Source organism: Clupea harengus, chromosome 10, assembly GCF_900700415.2.
Source record: "Clupea harengus chromosome 10, Ch_v2.0.2, whole genome shotgun sequence".
Classification (NCBI taxonomy): Eukaryota; Metazoa; Chordata; class Actinopteri; order Clupeiformes; family Clupeidae; genus Clupea; species Clupea harengus.
Genome location: NC_045161.1, coordinates 3,994,125 through 4,010,785, shown reverse-complemented (window position 1 = coordinate 4,010,785; position 16,661 = coordinate 3,994,125). Strand labels below are relative to the sequence as shown.

The window sequence follows — 16,661 nt, the reverse complement described above, 5'->3', positions numbered from 1 at the left end:
GAAACTCTGCTGGATGTTCTGCATTGTGTGCCCTGTATTTTTTGGAGTGAATCTCAGAGAGTTCCAGTCTGGCGACGATAAGGTAAGTCACGTTCTGAATGTCAAACAGCTAAGCTAAACTTCCCATGGCCTTTGCTGAGAAAGGGAATGTTGTCACTGAATGAAACAAAAAAAAAAAGGCTGGTAGCTCACAAAATAGTTTTGAACCCAGATGTGCTGTTTTTGAGGGGGTGAAATTATGTTTTGAGGGTTCTTTTGCTAGGCTAACATTTTTTTTGTATGTTGTTGTACATTTTCTTATACTGATTCAACACCTTGTCTCCTGGTCTCTTGTCTCTTAACCTACCAGAGATACAAACAGCAAAAATGAACTGCAGACTAATAGTTGTGCTGGCTGGTGGAGTCTGTGAAAGGTTTTGCCTGTCAGTGGATTGGAGCATTGCTCTGAAGTGATGTTGTTAACAAAGCCGAACCTGTTGGATTTTGTGGACCTTATTATAAAACATTTCTTTTTCTTTCTGATGATTTGACAAGCCAGACAGTCTCCCTGAAGTGTAATGTTTTCGAATGATTTACAAGAACATGATTTTGGTGTTCTTGCTGACGCTCCCAAGTGGTGTGTGTGATTTGAGCACTTGGTTACACTACACAGTCATACCTAGCTCCAGTGAATAATTGCACAGCAGGAATTGGGTCATAAGTCTTGTCAAGAAATCGCCCAAGCATTAATGGAAAGGTGCACTTGTGAAACATTGACCCAGGTGTTTAGCATGCAGACAGCTTGCCTGTGTGTGGCATGTCTGTATACGGCCGCCTGGCCCTCTGTGTGCAGGCCCAGTCAGCTTGTGTCTAATTGTATTTAATGTACCACAATATCTCCAATTGTTTACCCTTTCAGAACTCCTACCACTGGCTTTGGTTCTCCTGGAAATAATTGGTTTGAGCACCCCCCCCCCCCCCCCCCTTTAATCATTTGTGTGGCCCCACATTGAAGATTATTATTCTTCACCCATTATTTTTTCTCCCTGAAAGAACAAATGCCTGGGAGTTTGTTTCATTTGTCTTCCTTCATAGCTCCCATTTTGTTATCGTAGGACTGCCTCTGAATCCAGTGTACACGCGCACACACTAGCAGAGCATAGATCTCCACAGGGTCTTCGTTTTACACCAGGCTTATGTGGTGAGACAACATGAAGGGAGACCAGACATGGATAATGTTTTAAATAAAGTTATTAATTCAAGTAAATTAGAATACTTAAAAAAGATGAAATACCATCACAAAAAGTGTAATGTGAGTCATGATTGTGTAATGCATAAAGAAGCATGTCCACTAGCTCCACCCTGCATGACGGACACACACAGAAAAGAAAATAGGCAGGGCTGTAACTTTCGCAACAGCATGTAAAATGTCTGACCTCATTCAATTATCAGTGTACCTTGGGAGATACTTATTTCGAGAGTGTATATTAATTTAACAAGCATTTAACGCTTCCCTGGGTCTTGGGTCTTTCCTCAAGCTGCTTCCACAGTGTATAGTATAGTATGGATAGTTATTCCAACATGGTGAAAAGTGGTGTAATCTTCTTGGATGGCTAGTGGCACCTGCTCTTCACTGCTCTTCTGAAGTGCACAGAGATACATTTACATTTAGTCATTTAGCAGACGCTTTTATACAAAGCGACTTACATTTGTGCGACTTACAATGTATACTCAAGGACGCTTCGACAGGGAATCGAACTAGCAACCTGCTGATTACTAAACGACTTCTCTACCTACTGTACCACTGTCGCCCCTGAGATGCTTCTGAAAGGTGCTTCAGTTTGACCAGTGACGACCCAAGCAGCACCGGGGGCCCCATTTATGGCAGATTTGTTTGTCAGCTTATTAGAGTGGTCATCTGAATGAGCCTCGGTGCTGCTTCTGTGGTTTGGGTATTGGGCGGACCAAGGACATCTGCCACAGGAGGGTTTAGGCTATGGCCTGTGAGTGATGCTAACTGGGCAGATTAGCCCAGACGGGGGGAAAAGAGGAGCAGATGTCCATCTGGGCACGCTCCATAACTTCTCCTGCAGATCTCCACCCCCCCCTTTCTTCCTTCTCCTCAGCATTCTCCACAGGCTCGCGCTCTCCACATGTTGGCCAAGCTCCATGGACACACAGGTGGGCAAGCATGCACTCTTTTGTTGGCCTTGAGATGGCCAAACATGCCCCGCGGGGATAGACATCATGCTCTGTTGAAGAAGTGTTGGAGGAATCGTTTCGAGGGGTGTGTGGGGGGGGGTGGGGTGGGGTAAGGTGGTCAGCTCCAGCTCTGTGTGTTCCTGTTTGACACCCAGTGACCCCGAGTGACTGTTGTTTCGCTCTCCGTGCCACAGACTGTAGCTCACTTGTAATCCTCAACCCCTCTCTACAGCCCTTCTGTGGCATGAATTGCAGATTGTTGTGATGGGATTGCTAGGTGTGCTTAGGCATAACAAATGTGATTAGGCATGGCAAATCAGCTCACTTCCTCCTGCTGGCTTTGTAGCGACCACCTGAAGATGTTTTTTTGTTGGTCTCCACATGTGAGTTTTTTTGTTGGTCAACACATGTGAGTTTTTTTTGTTGGTCAACACATGTGAGTTTTTTTTGTTGGTCAACACATGTGCAAGGGTGGAAACTACACTGTACCTATGATTCATGACAAGCATCAGTGAATCACTCTTAAAGCTTTGGGTCTTATCTCAAGACAGTTTTTTTTTGGGGGGGGAGGGCATAATAGATCTATAGTGGGGGTAGTATGCTGCTCACAGTATCCAGCCATGCCCTCCCAGACCTGGTGCTGCATCCATTTTGTTCTCAGACAGGCCGCTGCTGTGAGCTGGATGGGCAGGGGGGCACTAACAGATGGATGGATGCATGCTGACATATCCATCTTTGCCACGGCGCAAGGGATTAGCTCGCCTTGGCTCCCGGGCATGGCTGTGGAAACCAACTGCCACTGTAGATGATCAAGGTGCTCGGCGGGATCTGTACAGGACTGTTGCTTTGGCCCCGGGAAAACAGATGGACATGTTTAACACTTTAGAAACGAGACGGTGTTTTCGGCGGATCAAAGCCAGGGAAAAACCTTTGCTGCCCAGAGGATAGGTTGGAGCGCATCGGGTTGGGGAACATTTGCATGCACTGTGCAAGCATCAGAGAATCCATTTGCTCAACCCCCTTCTCCCCCCTTGCTCCCCCAGTCTTTGGCTTTCTGACACACTACGCATTTCCTGGTGTCACAATCCCTCTCTCGTTTTTCCCTCTCTCTCGAGTTCATGTGTTTTATTGCTTCATGGTCTCTCCTCCAGTTATTGATGAACATGGCACGTAAAAAAACCGTCTGTATCTTAATTGTCTGATTTTCTGTGGATGGGCAATAACACTAAGCAACTGCAATGCAGTTGACTGATCTAATCTGAGGGGGGGTTAACTTTTGGCCCCACCCTATATGTTTGGGTCTGCTGATTGGTTAGCACTTTAGCTTTTGCCACAGTTTTTTTTGGAGGTCACAGCTTTACCCCTCCCTCCAGGAGAAGAGGTTGCAGGTCAGCACTTTCCACCCTGACACGCTCACACAACAGATGGCAAGTGGAGGAGACAGAATATCTGACGTTTACCATGTAGCAATCATGGAATGATGCTTTCCCGCCCCCACCAGTGAAATGGACACTTATCCCAAATAATAGAGGTCTGAATCAAACTCGAGCGAAAGCCTCCAATTTTTTTGCAATTCTTGCAATTCTTGGCATATGATATTTTATGAGTTTTTAATGCTGGTACAGTTGTACTTTTGAGTTCGGAGGTTACACCTGACCAAAGATAGAGCAGAATTAGGCTCCCGGCTCCAAAGCATCACATCCCTGTAGCCCGCTCTCACTCTGTAAACTGAGACTTTGACATGTAAGAACAGAATAAGCCCCAAGTAATGGAGAAATGTGCTGGAGGCTTGAAGGTTTAACAGCCATGCAGTGGCTCTGTGCCTGAACTCTTAACAGCCTTGATTGTGCAGGATTAAGATTACCAGACGGCGCAAAACCTTGAAGCAATTTATCCTGCCCCTTGTCACAAGGGACTGCACAGCTCCACCATCACATGCTTCATTTATGGGTCCATTTCAACAGAAATCCGCCGCCGCTGTAAATTGCTCTGAAACATAGTTAGTTAGAGTTGAGGTCCTGTTCAGGCAAATAAAGATGTATATCTTCTTGTGCCTGGTCCAAGTGTCTGGGCTCCTCTTGTTTGGTGTATCCAGCTGCTTGTACATAACTTACTGGATGTCTTGGTTGGGAAACCCATCCTAACTACAATGGTTGTTGTGTTATATTCATGTGGTTGATCAGACCCTTTAGATTTGTTGTCTGACAACCGTTGTTTCAATCTCAAGGAAATCTAAAGTGTTTAACAGATACAGTTCATGTGTGACACAGAAACCTTTCCTATGATTGTGCTTTGTTGTTATTTAGTAGTGCACCACTCACCCCTTTCTAAAAGAACGCTGTTTTAAATGCTACTATTTAGTGGGATGGCATTAGTGAAGACATCTGGCATTGTCTTTTTTTGTTTTATAATACTTTCCTTTAATCCAGAAATCCCTTTTTTTTTTTCTTGTGGAAAAATCAACACAATATGGAGGATTAAGGGAGCTGAGATGTGGCGTGAAAACAGCATGTCAGTGACCTGATCTTTTCCAGCAAAGTAAAGCTTTTGCATGTGGCGTTTCTTCACCTGTTTCTGAGAGGAGGACGGGTTAATGCAGCTTCATTTGCATGGAGAAATGACAACCGCAGCATATTGCATCCCATTGATTCTAATTACAGGAATAATCATTATAGGAGCATTTAATCATCGATATTAATCACTGTAATTATTACTCATTTCACATTCCTCAAACAGAAGAGTGAAGTGTCATCATGCTGGCACATAAATACCCACATCTGTCTCCATTCAGTGTATCCATTCTATCTAGAGCACTGCTTCCTTCCACATACTTCTATCTATATCTCGATCTTGGCCTCCCTCAATTTCTCTCTTTCTTAGCGTCTCACTCTCCCTCCATATTCTTCTCTCTATCTTCACTCATAGTTCTACTCAAATAGGCAGTCCAAACAAGAAGGGAATTGTGAAGAAAGTTTTTCACGGGCCTATTTGAGTGTGTGCATAGGATGCAGCAGCAGGCCTCTGTTCCCTGACGGGCATGTCGGCGTTTATACGGCTAGGAGGTGTTCTAATGGCTTCTCATTCACGAGCTGCCGAGTTATGAGAGAGTCTTCAGATGTTGTTCATTCTTAAGCCCTTGTTATTCTTTTGTGTAATGTGAAACCTGCTTCCTGCACTGGTTATGGAAATGTGGAAGAGCAGTGTGCTTAGGCGGCTTCTGGTGTTCTGATTTACAGTACATGCTGGTGGTGCTGCTGATCATGGCTGAAGAGCCTGGCCTGAGGCAGGCTGTCTTTGCAAGTTCATAACTGGTCCCCGGGGTGCAGTGAAAAGAGTCTGTGCGTAGGGGCTGGAGGGACCGCCTTGAATGGAACGGCCCTTTAAAACTCTCCTGAGAGTGATGCTCTCATATGTTTACTAACAGTCCCCTTTAAAATGCTGCTGACTTCGGATGCTGCAGTAGCCAAGACCCCTCAGCACTCTCCAATGACTGGAATGGCTTATCTGTTGTGCCTAAGAGACTGGCTTTAATTCACACCCTTTTGCTCTCTTCGTAATTGCCACAGCCCTCTGCTGTTGATACTAGACCTCATAGGGCATACATTTGTCTTTAAGTGTTACAGTGAATCCTGTTTAACTTGGGTGAATCCCTCACATACACTTGAAGTGTCAGATTTGTAATGCTTTCATGTAGGCCGTTATACAACACAGCAGTGCTATGAGTAAACAGGCTTCTCAGGGTAAGGAAGTGTGCAAACAGGGAAGAGATTTCTCAGAAACTTCTCTGTCTTTCTCAGAGGCTAAACCCCGCAGATTCTAACGCTGTGTTACTGTAAGTCAACAAGAAGTTACCCTGAATCGGATGCTCATCTGCTGATGGAGCCCCCAGGCTCCTGTCTCTAGACACGCACTTACAGCAGCCTCCACTGAATACAGTCACAAGGACACAGGACACAGGGCTGCTATAAAAATTTCAAGCGTTAGACCCTGGTCTTCCATCCTTTCCCTTGGCCTCTGTGAGAGAACACTTGGTGACAGCGGAATCTATCCGGGGGGGGGGGGGGGGTTGGGGGGGTTGAGAGCTCCTGGCAGGGTGTAGATGTCGATCCTGGCAAGTGGACAGACGTTGAACGGGGCTCTAGAAACCCTCCATGGATTTCAGAACATCCCTGCAGACAACTTTCCAGCTCAGGAGAGTCTGGATGCTCGAGGGCAGTGGAGCAGCTCGTCCAAGTTGTCTTTTCACTCCTCCTCCTCCTCCTCCTCCTCCTCCCCCCCTCACTCTTCCTGACCCTGCAGCCAGTTAGAAACGCCCACACATGTGTCGTCTGGTTTGTTATGACAGTTTTAGTAGGTTTTTGGCTTGAAATATTTATTTATTCATTTATTTTGTATTCATGGTGGTTTGGAACATGAATATGAGAGTGGTGGGTAGTTAAGTTAAACGTTTGGGCATCTGAGGTCATGATTGATCGGGTTTTTTTTTTTTTGGTCGTTTTAGATGCTTTTTAGAAGTGCTGGATTACCCGAGGAAATCGCCCCCAAAGGCCGGCTTACTTCTCTACCACTGCTGTATGAGACACACAGACAGAATAACAGTAGAACCTGCTTAGGAGTACTGTGAGAACTGTATCTTCTCTAAGATTGTAAATCAGGCGGCGGTGGCAGAGTGGCAGTGAATATGTGTGTCAGATTATTAACACAAACTGATTCCTTGCCCACTCTGAGCTTCCTCATTTCTCCACTGACAGTTATCAGCTGCTCTGGATTTTTGTTCATTCATTGTTTGCCTGCCATCTGCTTGCGCGGCGAGACTACGGTTGTTCACAATTCATTGAGATGACCTCCAGATGCAGGCATGATGGCTTCGTTTGTCTTGGTGACACATCCGAGATTGTTTTCATGCCTCTCCATTTAAAATTCACAAGGAATTGCATTCTGGTGCATTTTCCTTGTCAACACCCAGAAGCATATATGATTGCTAGATGTCGACCAGCTACTGCGGCCGTTGGTTCTGTCGATGTCGTCTGCAAGCTGGAAAGGTTCTTCAAGATAGAATGTGCCTATGTAGTGGCAGACCTTACATTAGCATCCTGTATGCTTTCCAAATGTGTTATTATAGTGACTGGCTTCTGTCCTCAAACCTGACATCCTCAAAACAGGATGTTCGCTATCTCTGTGATCCCTGTGCTTTACACATAGCAAATGATGAGCTGTATTAATCACCATAATCCAATTACATGCAACTTTACCGTACCTCTGCGCTTAATGTCACGAGGCAAATCCGCCACTGGAAATTGCCAGGGAGTTAATTGGCTTTTATCCTCTGGAAGGTTTGTAAGTCATCCGTTCACCTAAATCACACGCTTTACTTGCCAGATTTACTTCACTCTTGGCTTTCCTGTCTGTTCCTCCCCACCCGCTGCCATTTTGGAACATCCAGAGGAGTCATGCCGACGTTGAGAGATTTGCCATGAAGTAGGAGTCGACTATGGTTGTGTTCTGTGGCCCATTCCTTCCCTCACCTTCCGGAATGCTGGCCTGCTTGAACTTGCACCCGGTTAAATGGATGAGAGTCAAAGCTGTGGTGGCAAAATGTTGGTGGTACTATATATTCTTGGGCAGTCCTAGGGCAGGATGCTACCAATGACTGTGCCCTCCACTGCACCTAGCCTTTAGGTCCAGCGGCCCCAATCAGGAATAAGGGCCCAAGGGGATGTGTAGAGGTGGCGGATGTTAAGGGCTGGATGAGGGGATTAACCTCTGTGGCAAAGCAGCCACTGTGTTATGTCAGCAGTTGTTTTGCTTAGCATTTACCTCAGTGCAAATAAACGTTAGCACCCACTTTAGAGTATATAGATAATATCGCAAGGAAACTATTGATTGCTTGCTTCTTATGACTGTTTAAATCGTCACTGATGAAATTGTTGTTGATTAATCAACTTAATGTCGGGAATTCCTTGCAGTTCGCCTCACAAGAGCAGGATTTTGCAATCTATCATCATCTGATCAAGTAGGTGTTGACAAATGCAGTCAAAGCCGAGTGCTGAATAGTTGGGAGATGCTTCACCTCTGGGAGGCCCAGCGACAGCTGTGCCAGGGTAAGACCTGGAGGAGAATCAACGCGTTTCCACCACATCTCTCTGTATGTCTAGCTGTTGTCCTTTCTCCGTCTCCCTTTATAGCACATTTTTTTTAAACATCTCTCTTACTCTATCCTTTTCTGCCATCTCTTTCTCCCCCCGTTCTCTGTCTCGCTATCCTATTTCATCAGTCAGGCATTCTTGGTTTATGTATTTTTTAATGCGATTCCGCCTATTCAAATTTAACAGTGAAAGATTGTTTTCATTAGCATGTGACAATAACTGGGATATTTAAACAGATGACTGGGTTTCAATTTCATCTCCTTGTCACTGAAATAGCATGCTTTACTATTACTGAGCCTGGGAGAACAGTGATGGGGGAAAAGAGAAATATGCATGTTTTCCCACTCTTAATTTCTTTGTTGGTCAACCTCTAGCGCCCATTGTAGGCAATGTAATCATTTTTATTTACTGGGACTCAGGTGCATAAATATTCTCTGCGATGAAAAAAAGCAATTTTTGTGTTTCATCTACCATAAAACACACCGAAGGAAAACACAAGAGAAGCTTGCAGCAACACAAACCAAACCGTGACCAGTGAGCTTCTCTAATGTATTTAGGCCCTGTTAAGTCTGGGTGTCTGTGTCTTAACAGCAAATAGGATTTGTATATGATGAAGCTGGTTTTCTTTTAAGACTGTCAGGTTGTAGTTTTCATGGTGAGCATCACAGGTTTAGAAAAAAAAGACACCAGAAACCGAAACAGATTCAGGGTCACATCAGCTGTGCATTTTTAAAACAAGACTCACAAGAACACACTTTTAGAATGAATCACCATTGGCGTACGCAGCACTTCATGCATATTTATAAAGAGGAAATGCAGAGATGTAACATGTTCAAGGTTCAAGGAGTAATCATAGTGCCATTTATCTGATACATGCATGAAACTGTACATTTGTAGAAGCGGCTCTAAATTGCAGCCTATGTTGGCCCTATGATGAACCTGTATAAAATGGCATGTCAAATCAAGGCTGCATTTGTTAGTGATGGCATTCTGACCTGAAGCAAATTATACCTGTGGTTCATATCCATTACAGCTGTGAAAGACATCTCAGTGAGCTGTTGTCAGACCTTCACACAAATCCTAATTTACCACATTACTGGGAGCTTGGCAATGAGTCATGCATGGCTCATGGCAAGCATAGGCTTCTTTTGTGTGTTTTTGTTGAGGTGAAAATAAATGAAACGCCAATCCCACCATCTCCACCATCTACTGTGCGATCCGTATCCTAGCTGCGATAAGAGGATAGATGCTGCAGCAATTACATCTAAATAGATCAAATTTCACAGCCATTCATTTGCAGCAGTCGGGGTGCTAGATAAACATTCTATCGGTTCATTAATAACCAGACGTCACCCTCTCGAAGCCTCCTTTTTGTGTGGTTAACAGAAGAGATCATTAGTCAAAACTAATATGAACAGGTACATCCAATTTTCATACCTCCCACCACATTAACAGGATGCCAAATCCATGGGTCATTCATCAGCCCATGGTGTATGGGTCACTCGTGAGGTGACTGTTGCTAATGTGCCACACTCAACCTGCCAACAGAGTCATTAAAAAACGAGAGAGCACTCCGCCATCTCAGCAGTCAGTCAGTGCACACTTCACAGAGAGGGTGATTGAGATGTGTGGTGGTGAGACTGGGTGGTGTGTCAACCAGTGTGAGAGTGTGTGTGTGTGCGTGTGTGTGTGTGTGTGTGTGTGTGTACGTGTGTGTGTGTGCGTGTGTGTGTGTGTGTGTGTGTGTGTGTACGTGTGTACGTGTGTGTGTGTGCGTGTGTGTGTGTGTGCGTGTGTGTGTGTGTGTGTGTAAAGGTGCTGTGTGGGAGAGGTGCCGGTGAGTTCTCAGCGTACTCCAGAGCTTGTCCCATCTGTCAGTTCAGGGACGCTGGTGATCAGTATTCCTGCGATGCTAACATGGGCCAGGATAGACAGAGGAAGACAGTGAGCGATAGAGTTTGCATGTTTGCCACTTTCTCTCTCAGATCTGTCTGCAGAGAGGAGGCGCCGGGGCTTAAAGGTGCCTGTATGCTCGTCGGACTGGTCATTAAGCGCACAGACCGACAGTGACGTAAACACAGCGCCAAAACCTTTAATGCTCGTGCTTGGTGTGCGTGGGAGTCACTGTAATCTTCTCCTAAACGATTGGTGTCGCTGCTGAGCTAAAATGCCATCTACACCGATGGAAGGGAATGCTCCGAATTAGAGCAGTGTGAAATACACATGACCGTTAAACTGGATCACCAATATTCATTTGTGGATTAAACTGGACGGGGTCCTAAACGTTTCTGGTTAGTGCTTGTGTTTAATAGTTCAGCAAAACTATTTTAACATGAACTAGGTTGACAGGTTATTGTAACAAAAGACGCTCTCAACTGCATTATGGAACAGTGAAAAGATGTTACTTGCGCACTTTTGACACTCAGGTCTTCATCAGGCAACGTTGATAAACCCCACACACATCTGGTCTTCTCCAGTTGTTGCAGCAATATGCCTCCACGAGTTCTGTTCCCTCTGAGAATCCCTATGCTCCCGCATTGATAGATCATAGAGATGCCTGTAGATGTATGTACGGTGCGTGGCAAAAATTGGGAAATGCGTGACCAGCCGAAGCGTCACCAAAACGCAGCATACGTAGCGTGCGCCAGCAGAAATAACTTGCGCCGTGCAAGGACGCAACAGCGAGCATAAATCCCCTTTAATGGCGCTGCTCTGTGAGACTGTGAGAGTGGGGGAATGAGAGGGTGAGTGACAGGTGTGCAGTGGAGGCTTAATTCCTGGGGAATATCTCCAAAGCCTGAGTAAACATCGAGCTGCATTGGGGGGAGGGGGAGGGGATGGGGGGGGGGGTTGGTGCTACAGAGCGGATGAGCTCCCAAACCCCCACTCCCATCACTACTACCACATGCTAATCTCCCAGTAGTGCAGCCTGTGACACTATTTTAATTTAGTTTTCACCCAAGTAGAGAGAAGCTGTTGGGGATCATTACATTTCACAGGCTGAGCTCAAGCCCACCACTTCATGGTGCTGCATTGTTTGCTGCTTCACACACACGCATACATGCAAACACACACACACACATTCACACACACGCATACATGCAAACACAGGGAGACACACACTCAGACGCACGCACGCACGCACACACGCACGCAAGCGCACACACACGCACACACACACACACACAGACATACACACACACAGACTGTTTCTGTGTCTGTCCACCTTTTTCCATTTCCCTACGTCTTGCTCAGTCCTTCCTTCTAGCACTCGAGGATTGGAACTCGACCATCTTGGAAGCCATTTTAGGCACAAGACTGCAAGTCCCGTGAGGGAACCAATCAGAACCAATCGCACAGAAAGTCAGCTCAGATGGATAGGATGCCCTGCATATTCAATGCATTGTGGGCACTGTGGTAGTACGTCATGGCGCTAGACTCCCTTAAGGGGCAGCTGCTGATGTCTCCTAGGCCAATGAATGCATCTTTATGTCTCCCTCAATGCAATCACACAGACTCGTCTCATTGCCAGTTCTCCGAAAAGGGGCAGTTTTAACATTGGTCAAAGATATCCCTGAATGCAGTCTGGAATGCTCCAGGGGCTTGTTCTCTTCTCCTGCTTGCAGTGCTTCCACAGTCATTACAAGGCAGCTATTACAGCGAGGACGCCAGTCTGAACATTAAGACGGCCTTCTTAAGTGGACTGCTGCTCTTGAGGGAGGCTGGGTCGGTGTGTGTGTGTGGACGGCTGCTGGTTTGTGCGTGTGTGTGTGTGTGTGTGTGTGTGTGTGTGTGTGTATATTTGTGTGTGTGGGGGGGGGGTGTGTCTCTGAAATTTGTGCTGTCGGCTGGAAAATTATTGTGCAATTATCCAAGGACCTTTATATGGCAAATCAATACAAATGTAAGGGCTCCAGGTTTGCCGTGCAGCCTCTTGACACCCCTTTGACTGATGGCCGTGCCCCTACCCTCTTATTCTGTAGGCTCAGTTCAGATGGATCAACCTGAGGAGTACATCAGCCCCCCTAAAAAAGGCTAACACCCCTTGTCTTCTTAGAGGGAGCATTTAGACTCAGTCAGTTGTTTATGAGAATGCTGATAGATCAGGGCGGCAGCCTGGCTAGTGAAATAAAAAGCACCCATCTTCACTCCCTGTCACTGGTGTTTTTTTTTTTTTTATAAGCTTTGGGGCCTTCTCAACTTCAAAATGGGCCTGGAAGTCTCTCCACTTTATAGGTAGTGTCAGTTATATTGACCCTCTCTGTCTCGCTGTGTTTAATTTGCCTTTTTTTAATCAAGCCAAGTTATCCCGGAGAAAATGAACTTTTATGCACCGTCTGGTTAAACGACAACAAATAGAAGTTATTTTGATTCAGCAGAAGGAAAATCGATAATCAGACGCAGTGTGTTGATATTGACAGCTTTACACAAGACAGGATGGTAAACACCCAGACCCCAGAGCAATAATAAACTTAAGCTCGGAGTAAATCTCATTGAGAAGAGGGAGACTATTGAGTATTTGCACCCTAGAGTCCCTTTTCTGGCCTCATATTTAGACATAAACATCAGGTGATCTTCTCTCTCATCAACTTCCACTGTGTGAGCCTGAGTAAGGCATTTAACCCCTCCTTGTCTCTGGCCCTGGGCAGCTCCCAGTTGTGTGTGTGTGTGTGTGTGTGTGTGTGTGTGTGTGTGTGTGTGTGTGTGTGTGTGTGTGTGTGTGTGTGTGTGTGTGTGTGTGTGTGTGTGTGTGTGTGTGTGTGTGTGTGTGTGTGTGTCTGTGTGTGTGTGTGTGTGTGTGTGTGTGTGTGTGCTTTTGTGTGTGTGTGTGTGTGTGTGTGTGTGTGTGTGTGTGTGTGTGTGTGTGTGTGTGCATGGTAGGATACTGCAAGAAGAGTAACGGTTGCCCAGGTGACCCTGCATAAAAGGAGAAATCTTGAGCAGATCTGTTCACTTAACCTACCACCATCCCACCCATAAGAACCAATGCAGACTGTGCCTTCTATTACTGCGAATAATTGCATGCACTAATTATTTCTCCATTGTGATTCCACAGTGGGCCTTCACTTATCACAAAACGTGTCTTTTTTTAAGTAGGTCCGTATTAGCCGGCTTCTTCTTCTCACCACCAGCCTGCAGAAGGACCTGTCTGATAGCAGTGAGAGTGCTGTGGGATAACACTATGTGGATGTCACAAATTCTCCTCTCTCTCTCTCTCTCTCTCCTTCTGTATGCCTCCTTCTCCCGCTGTCTGCCTGGCTCTCTCTCTCTCTCAGCGCTGCCCCAGGCCAGTCTGTGCTGTGTAACCGTAGCAACTGAATTTCGCAATTGTCGCTCGGCGAATCCTGTTACAGTGTGGCAGGGCTTCCATTCAGTCGTCAGGAGGGTGGCGGTCCTGTACGACGCTCTCTCTCTCTCTCTCTCTCTCTCTCTCTCTCTCTTTTTCTCTTTCTCTCTGGCTCTGTGCCCACACACCCCTTTCCCCCTCAAACTCTCTTTTGTGTTCTGTCTTTCCAGCTTCCTCTTTCTCCCCTTCTTTTTGCCTGTGGTTCTGCCCCTTCTGTGTGTCTTTCGCTCTTCTCCTGTCTTTCTCTTTTCTCTTCTCTTCTCTTTCCTCTCTTTCCCTCTGTTCTTTCTTTCTCTCCCCACCCCCCTGGAAGTCTCCATCTCGCATTCCCTCCTACAGATAACTTATTTATGAAGATGAGTCAGAGCGTATGCACAAGGCTTCTGGGTCACTCCAGACTTGGCTGCAGACGCTGAATCCCCCGCTGTTTCATCTCTGTCCCAATAACCTCAAGCCTGTACTAGCCCCAGCTTCCAGTGACACTATCAGCCCACTCTCTGCAGTCTACCCAGGGAAACGCAACACTCCTCTCTACATCCTCTACATTTTATCTCTGTCTTAAAGTTTGCCGTGCTCCAATAAAGCGCATCCCCACATTGAGAATAGCGCAACAGGTGTTCATCCGAGGTTGCGTTCGAAATGGCAAACATAGACGAACCTTTTCAAACAGTTTATCATTTGCTTTGAGTACACTGCAAGCGTTTTTTCGAACCACACACATTTGGAATGTTCAAAATTTAAAAGTTAAAAGAAAATGTGTTTGCCTCATTTTGTTCTGTTTGCTGAATTTGAACACACCTCTGTTTATGTGGGCGACATGAAGCAAGCATTAGCTGAAGAGTTAGCATATCTATTCCATTCTCCACGCCCCAACCATCCTATAATACTGCCCCGTCTTCCTTCCCGTCTCCGTGCATTGTCATTGGGTCGGGTTTACCTTGAGTGCCGTGTCGGACGGCTGATATACAGCTGAGGAGCAGGAGAGGTCACGAGCAGACAGAGTGCATTACTGTGATTGAAGCCCACTAACACAGCGCCGATAATGTAGTAACAGGCCCCGTGCTGAACCCGCTAACGCGATTGCCGGTCTGCGGATCTGAGCGCTTAAATGCCCCGGGTACGGGAAATGGCTGGATCGATCCGAATTGTAAGTGGAGCGGAGAGCACTGTTCAGTCTCCTCTACACAAGCTGGTTCTGCATAACAAGACCCTCCTCTCTCAAACAAAAGGTAATAACGTTATGACCATATGTGAACTATATTGCATAATGCACTTAAGAGGAAATGCCCACATGCATTTCAGGTGAAAACGTCTCTATTGTCTCCCTCTCGCAAAGTGCTTGCATTGAAGATCCAATGCACAACAATGATCAGGCATATTTAAAAATCTCATCACATCAAGACACATTTCATACTCGACGCTCACAGCCTCCGTGGGAGAGACCAATCACCCCACCAGTAATGGCTCTCACAATGAAAGAGCATGAGAGGCAAATATTCTCTGTTGAGCCTTAAAAGCCATTAATATCAGCCTGAGGAACCAAAGGCAATATGCAAGGCAAGGAGAGATAGAGACAGACACAAGAGGGGGGAGACAGAGGGGAGGGAGGGGGCGGTGCCAGCAGTGGCCTTTGACCCCTTTCATTTGTCTTTCAAGTCCCTGATTCAGGTTCGGAAAAAATGAAGTGTTACACACGCATGAGCAAGGTGAAGGAGGCCCTGGGCTGGGGATTGCTCATTAGATAGAGAGGGAAGACCCTGCGGACCTCTAAGATCCTGAAGCCCCTCAACAGCAAACAAGCAGATACCTCTTAATTGTCTGTCTCTTTAGCATGCACGGAGCAGCAGGTGGCAGGCGAACAGCACTCCCTCTGTGTGGGTATGGGGACGCGCCGTGACGCCGACCCTCATTGCGATGCCTCTCACTAGGGCTCCATCTAACATGAGCCCTCTCGCTCTGCTCTCGGAAAATATGTGCTGTTTTGCCGTGATTGGCTGAAATAGTGGCAGTAACCAGTGTCTGCTTTCACTGAGATTAAATCACGAATATGAAATGGGTGATTGCGAGGGCATACTGCCACAGATAAAAAAAAAGAACACACTCACACACACACAAAGGTTTTCTTATACTTGCTTTTCACCTTAACCCAAGGGCTCTGATGAATGTGACTGAATACTGAGAATTTGTGATTATTTGACATACACAGAATTGTCACAAAAAATGACACTGTGCACTTTTCTTCAAAAGGTTTACATGTCACAAGACCTCCCTGGTATTTTTGTGTAGATAAAGGCAAATATTTAGAGTTTAAGCATGCAGCACGATGCAGTGGTACTCAGTAGCCTATTGAGAGAGTCACCCGTGGCACTCAAAAGGCTCTATACCTCTGTACCTGCTTCTGTGAGTCAGGTCTGTGGCTGGAGGGTCAGGCATGCTCTCTCCTCTCCTCCTGTGAATCTCTGTGCATCGTTGTGACTTTTGTTGTAGTTGGCATCTGTGGCATGGCTGTTTGAAGTGGATAGCTACTACTCCCCCCCCCCCCCGCCCCAACCCCCTTCGCTCCCTGAGGAGGGGTCTGTCAGATGAGCTATTTATCGCCCAGGCCTCTCCACTTCAGAGGGGGTGAGGCATGTGAGCGCACGTCCGTGACAGGCCACTCACTTTGATTAAGCCAGAGCTGAGCCGAGCCGTGCCACACCGCACAGTGGATCTCAACAAAACGGCACTGAGCACAATTTCTGGGCAGGGTCCCAGTGGTGCTGCTTTCTCCTCTCTCCTCTCCATCTCTTCCTCTTTCTGTCTCCCTCATTCTTTCACCTACTCACAAGTTCACACACACACACACACACACACACACACACACACACACACAGACACACACACAGACACACACACACACACACACACAGATACACACACACACACACACACACACACACACCACACACACAGACACACACACACACACACACACACACACACAGATA

The 16,661-nt window shown here is 46.3% G+C and overlaps 1 protein-coding gene across 5 annotated transcripts in view; it reads left to right on the top strand.

Annotated features, from left to right (window-relative positions):
* The window catches only part of nlgn1 (neuroligin 1), a 201,521-nt gene that overhangs the window by 96,271 nt on the left and 88,589 nt on the right, over positions 1-16,661 (top strand). The window lies entirely within an intron of this gene.